The 6,000-nt window shown below is 47.2% G+C and overlaps 1 protein-coding gene across 4 annotated transcripts in view; it reads right to left on the reverse strand.

Annotated features, from left to right (window-relative positions):
* Positions 1 to 4,512, reverse strand: part of LOC144602064 (proline-rich protein 5-like) — an 85,078-nt gene extending 80,566 nt beyond the window's left edge. For all 4 annotated transcript variants that reach the window (XM_078414749.1, XM_078414747.1, XM_078414751.1 and 1 more), the window contains exon 1: positions 4,040 to 4,512. The gene's annotated coding sequence lies outside the window, so the exon portion shown is untranslated. The remainder of the gene's footprint in view (positions 1 to 4,039) is intronic.
* Positions 4,513 to 6,000: the final 1,488 nt, after the last annotated feature.

Raw genomic sequence — 6,000 nt, forward strand, 5'->3', positions numbered from 1 at the left:
GGATGTGGCCCTTGTGGCTAAAGGGATCAGGGGGTATGGAGAGAAGGCAGGTACGGGATACTGAGTTGGATGATCAGCCATGATCATATTGAATGGCGGTGCATGCTCGAAGGGCCGAATGGCCTACTCCTGCACCTATTTTCTATGTTTCTATGCCTTTTAGAAAATTAGACTGCCCATTCATATTTTTTATGCTTAAAATTGTCCTCACGCCTGCAGAATGTTGTCGGTGATATTCTTTCAAGTGAGGATGAACCACGGATAAACTGTGCATTCCCAGGTGAAGGCTGCATACAAGTCAAACAATTCCAAGTGGTGCAAGAAGGTTTGCTCTGATCCTCGCAAAGCCATCAAGAATGCCAAGAGACAATAACTGGACAAACTTGAGTCCCAATATAATCATCCAGGCACCCGCAGTGTGTGATATGGTTTGGATACTGTAACTGGCTGCAAAACAAAGTCGGGCAACATCACTGGTAACAGTGCGGCCCCACCTGATGAGCTTAATGCATTAGGTGCTCGCTTTGAGCAGAAGGTCCAACGGCAACCATCCCATCAGACTCAAGTGTCACTTTTGCAGAAGTTAGATCGGCCTTCCTGAGGGTGAACTCATGGAAAGCAACTGGCCCGGACAGAGTCCCTGGCCACACCCTTAGGAACTGCGGGGACCAAGTATAGGGGGTATTCACAGACATCTTTCATCTCTCTTTAGTCTGTTCCAAGGTATCCACCTGCTTCAAGAAGACCACTATAATTCCACTGCCGAAGAAAAGCAAGATCTCATGCCTTAACGACTACTGTTCCAATGGCCTTGACTTCCACCATCATGAAGTGCTTTGAGAAGCTGGTTGTGGCACACATTAAATCCAGTCTACCAAGCAGCCTAGACCCACTGCAATTTGCCGACCACCACAACAAGTCCTCAACCGGTGCCATCTCTCTGGCCCTACACTCATCCCTGGAACACTTGGATATGAGAGACACCTGCGTCATAGACTGCAGTTCTGCCTTTAATACTATGATCCCACCCAAGCTACAGTGGTCTCCAAACTCGTGGAACTTGGAATCAGCACTCACCTCTGCAACTGGATCCTCGGTTTCCTGACCAACAGACCACAATCAGTGAGGTTAGGTGACAAATCATCCCCTATGATAATGCTCAACACTGGTGCTCCGCAAGGATGCCTTCTCAGTCCCTTTGCTGAGCTTCCAACCGCCAAGAAAGCTCACAACGCCTCTACTTCTTTAGAAGGTTTAGGAAGTTTGGCATATCCCCAACAACTCTCACCAGCTTCTACAGATGTGCCATAGAAAGTATTTTATTGAGATTCATCACAGCATGTTTTGGGAACAGCTCCATCCAAGACCATAAGCAATTGCAGAAAATTATGCATGCAGCCCAGACCATCGCACTAAACCTGCTCCCTTCCGTTGACACCATCAACACTTCACACTGCCTCGGCAAGGCCACCAACATAATTAAGGACGAGTCTGACCTCAGACAGCCTAGCCTTCTAACATCTCCCATCTGGCAAGAGGTATCGATGTGTGAAAACATATACCTCCACATTCAGTGACAGTTTGTTTTAGACTTTAGAGATACAGCGTGGAAACAAGGCCTTTGGCCCAGCGAGTCAGCACCAACCAGTGAACATCACGTACACTGACACTATCCTGCGCGCTAGGGTCAATTTACAATTTTACCAAAGCCAATTGACCTACAAACCTGCACTTCTTTGGAGTGTGGAAGGAACCCAGGGCACCGAGAGAAAGCCCACGTGGTCACAGGAGAATGTACAAACTACGTACAGACAGCACCCGCAGTCAGAATCGAACCCGGGTCTCTGCCACACCGCTGTGCTACCCCAGCTGCTATCAGGCAACTGAACTGTCTGATCACCTACAAGAGAGCAGTCCCGGGCTACCATCTACCTTATTGGGGACTCTCGGACTGTCTTTAATTGGACTTTTCTGGACTTTATCCTGCACTAAACATTATTCCCTTTATCCTGCATCTGTAGGATGGCTTGATTGCAATCATGTATAGTCTTTCCGCTGACTGGATAGCACGCAACAAATAACTGTTCCTCGGTACACGTGACAATAAACTAAACTTAACTAAAAGTTTCCCATACTTACCTTGTCCTGGAAAAGCAATTTCCCTTTGATTGAGCAATGATACTCTGTCTAATTAAATCACAATGCCGAGCGTCTCTAGTATTGGAAGTCAGCTTTTTGCCAACAAGTTTCTCTCTCCCTCCTTTCCTGGATATCAATGCGACATTTGCTAAAAACTTCTTACAATTTACTATACTGCCTGAAGCTCCTAAATTATGAAGATGTCATAATTATTAACCACAGAATCGTAGTCATTCAGCACAAAAACAACTCTTTCCACCCTGTGACCATGTCCTTGCTGATTACCAAACACATCTCTACACCGATTCCATTTTCAGGCACTTCCATCACGGCCTTGCCTAATATAAATACTTCTTTAATGTCGTGGGAGTACATGGCTCCACCATCCCCTCTGGCTCTGCATCCTTGCCATTGCGGTCGACGTATAGCTGATAGAGACATTCCATTTTGGATGCCCTCCCCAATGTGAATATCAACGCTGTCCCTATTTCAAATGTGCATTCAAAGATTTCAAACCACAAAAAATGAGAATTGGTGCCCAGGACAATTAGCACAATTGGAGAAGATAGACACAAAAAGCTGTCGTTGAAAGACTGGAGCGACTAGGCTTGTATACACTGGAATTTAGAAGGATGAGAGGAGATCTTATCGAAACGTATAAGATTATTAAGGGGTTGGACACGTTAGAGGCAGGAAACATGTTCCCAATGTTGGGGGAGTCCAGAACGAGGGGCCACAGTTTAAGAATAAAGGGTAGGCCATTTAGAACTGAGATGAGGAAAAACTTTTTCAGTCAGAGAGTTGTGAATCTGTGGAATTCTCTGCTTCAGAAGGCAATGGAGGCCAATTCTCTGAATGCATTCAAGAGAGAGCTGGATAGAGCTCTTAAGGATAGCGGAGTCATGGGGTATGGGGAGAAGGCAGGAACGGGGTACTGATTGAGAATGATCAGCCATGATCACATTGAATGGCGGTGCTGGCTCGAAGGGCCGAATGGCCTCCTCCTGCACAGATTGTCTATTGTCTAGAACAGGCTGCATCTCTCGAGAGACAAGAAATGGGTCGACCCTTCTTCAGATGAACAACTATATCACAAGTAGATAAGAAGTATATAACAAGTACACACCAATGTATGATAGGAGCATGTAAAGTTATGAGAGGTACAGATAGGGAAGACTGTCTTTTTTGTTCCAGAGTGGAAATGTCAAGGACTAGAGGACATACCTTTAAGGCGAGAGGGGCAAAGTTCAAAGACGTGTGGGGCATTTCTATGAAAACACACAATACGAGAGTGGTGGGAGCCTGGAACACACAGCGTGGGGTGGTAGTGGAGACAGATACCATTGCAGCGTTTAAAGAGCTTTTAGATAAACACAGATAATTAAGGCAACAGGTTTAGATGGCAGATAACAGAGTTTATCTGCCATCACGTTCTGCATAGACATTGTGGGCCGAAAGGCCTGCCCCGGAATTGTTGTTGTGTTCTATGTAACAAACTGCAATTAAAATCTGCTGTTAAAATGGAACAGACTACAGAAGAGGCCTTCTTCCTATCATTTCGACCACACAGTCATCAGTGCCATAAGGAGCCTCAATACCTCACCTCATCACACAGTTACAAGATCTCTGAGATGCCGTCATTTAAAATGAGGTAAGTTGAGACTCATTTAAAGTGTCTACATCGGTGTCAAAGAAAACAGCGGGACGGGTTTCACTGCTGAAGTTCAGCACGGGTGTGAGAGGTTGCCTGATCTACAGAGTGAGTCTCTTGGGAAGAATCTGAGGAAAAGTCAAAGCATGGAACTAACACACAGAGAACAAAACATCCCGCTTTAAAAAGAACCCCATCGAGTGGGACACCTCAGTCAGTCTGGTCTACACGTAGTGAAGGCGGACTTACCCTGCAGTTTGTACAGCACACTGGGGTCGACTGGTTGCCCGTGAAGCGACTGGGAGACATTGAAGATGGAGAGAGGGGAGGTCCCGGGGCAGCGGCGAGCACTGGTGTGCTGCGCTGGCGTGGACTCTCTCTCTCTCTCTCTCTCTCTCTCTCTCTCTCTCTCTCACACACACACACTCTCTCTCTCTCTCACACACTCTCTCTCTCTCTCTCTCTCTCTCTCTCTCTCTCTCTCCCTGTCTCTCTCCCTGTCTCTCTCTCTCTGTCTCTGTCCTCTCTGCCTCTCTCTCTCTCTCTCTCTCTCTCTCTCTCTCTCTCTCTCTCTCTCACATTCTCTCTCTCTTTCTCTCTCTCTGTCTCTCCCTGTCTCTTCCTGTCTCTCTGTCTCTCCCTGTCTCTCTCTCACACACACACACTCTCTCTGTCTGTGTCTGTCTGTGTCTCTCTCTCTCTCTCTCTCTCTCTCTCTTTCTCACTCGCTGCAAGCTCTCTTTATGCACGACTCCAGGCTTTATGCGGTAGGCGTAGTCGCGGGTATTTCTCTCGTCTCCCCCACCTCAGGTGCCTCCTCTTTGGACTCAACCCAACTGTTGCGTTTCTTTTGCGGCGTTTCCCTATCCCGTCTAAAAATAGAAATGGAAGCAAATAATGGGAGTGAAGATGATTTAGTCTGGTCTCAATCTAGTCACTAGAACGCGAGGACCATGTTTTGCATGGGATAGTCAAGGAAATCAAAGGAAGGTGGGATCGCAGCTGACAGATCCACAAAGGTCCTGCATTTCGATAGCGCCCTCACATCCTCACTGTGGAAGGTAGGGAAACGAGCAGCCGGTATTTGGACTTCTAGACCAATAACCACATGTTATGGGTGAATAAATATTAGAAACAAGGAACTTATGAACTGCAGACGCTGGTTTATTTTTTTTTAAAGATACAAAGTGCTGGAGTGACTCAGCTGGTCAGGCAGCATCTCTGGGGAGAAGGCAGGAGAATGGGGTTAGGGGGAGAGATAGATCAGCCAATGGCGGAGTAGACTCGGTAGGTCGAATGGCCTCATTCTACTCCTATCACTTATGACCTTATGAGAACATGGATAGACAATAGACAATAGACAATAGACAATAGGTGCAGGAGTAGGCCATTCAGCCCTTCGAGCCAGCACCGCCATTCAGTGCGATCATGGCTGATCACTCTCAATCAGTACCCCGTTCCTGCCTTCTCCCCATACCCCCTCACTCCGCTATCCTTAAGAGCTCTATCCAGCTCTCTCTTGAAAGCATCCAACGAACTGGCCTCCACTGCCTTCTGAGGCAGAGAATTCCACACCTTCACCACTCTCTGGTGTCGTTTCGGGTCTATTACTTACAAAATTCTTAAGGGGTTGGACAGGCTAGATGCAGGAAGATTGTTCCCGATGTTGGGGAAGTCCAGAACAAGGGGGTCACAGTTTAAGGATAAGGGGGAAGTCTTTTAGGACCGAGATGAGAAAGTTTTTTTTCACACAGGGAGTGGTGAATCTGTGGAATTCTCTGCCACAGAAGGTAGTTGAGGCCAGTTCATTGGCTATATTTAAGAGGGAGTTAGATGTGGCCCTTATGGCTAAAGGGATCAGGGGGTATGGAGAGAAGGCAGGTACGGGATACTGAGTTGGATGATCAGCCATGATCATATTGAATGGCGGTGCGGGCTCGAAGGGCCGAATGGCCTACTCCTGCACCTATTTTCTATGTTTCTATGTTTCAGACTTCTTCAGAGTAAATATGAGTTCGGGCTTTGGGGATACCTTTCCTCTTCTTCTGGCCCAAGGGTCACCCCCCCCCCCCCCCCCCCAGTAACGGGACTGTCAGTCCAAAATTGAAAGTCCACATGCCACCCTTCCCACCTCACAGCAAGCGTGTGACTTTTGATTTAGGGGTATCACATTACAGAACGCTGAAGTGAAAGCGACGGGGGTGGAGAAC

The sequence above is a fragment of the Rhinoraja longicauda genome, chromosome 18, assembly GCF_053455715.1.
Source record: "Rhinoraja longicauda isolate Sanriku21f chromosome 18, sRhiLon1.1, whole genome shotgun sequence".
In the NCBI taxonomy this organism is placed as follows: Eukaryota; Metazoa; Chordata; class Chondrichthyes; order Rajiformes; family Arhynchobatidae; genus Rhinoraja; species Rhinoraja longicauda.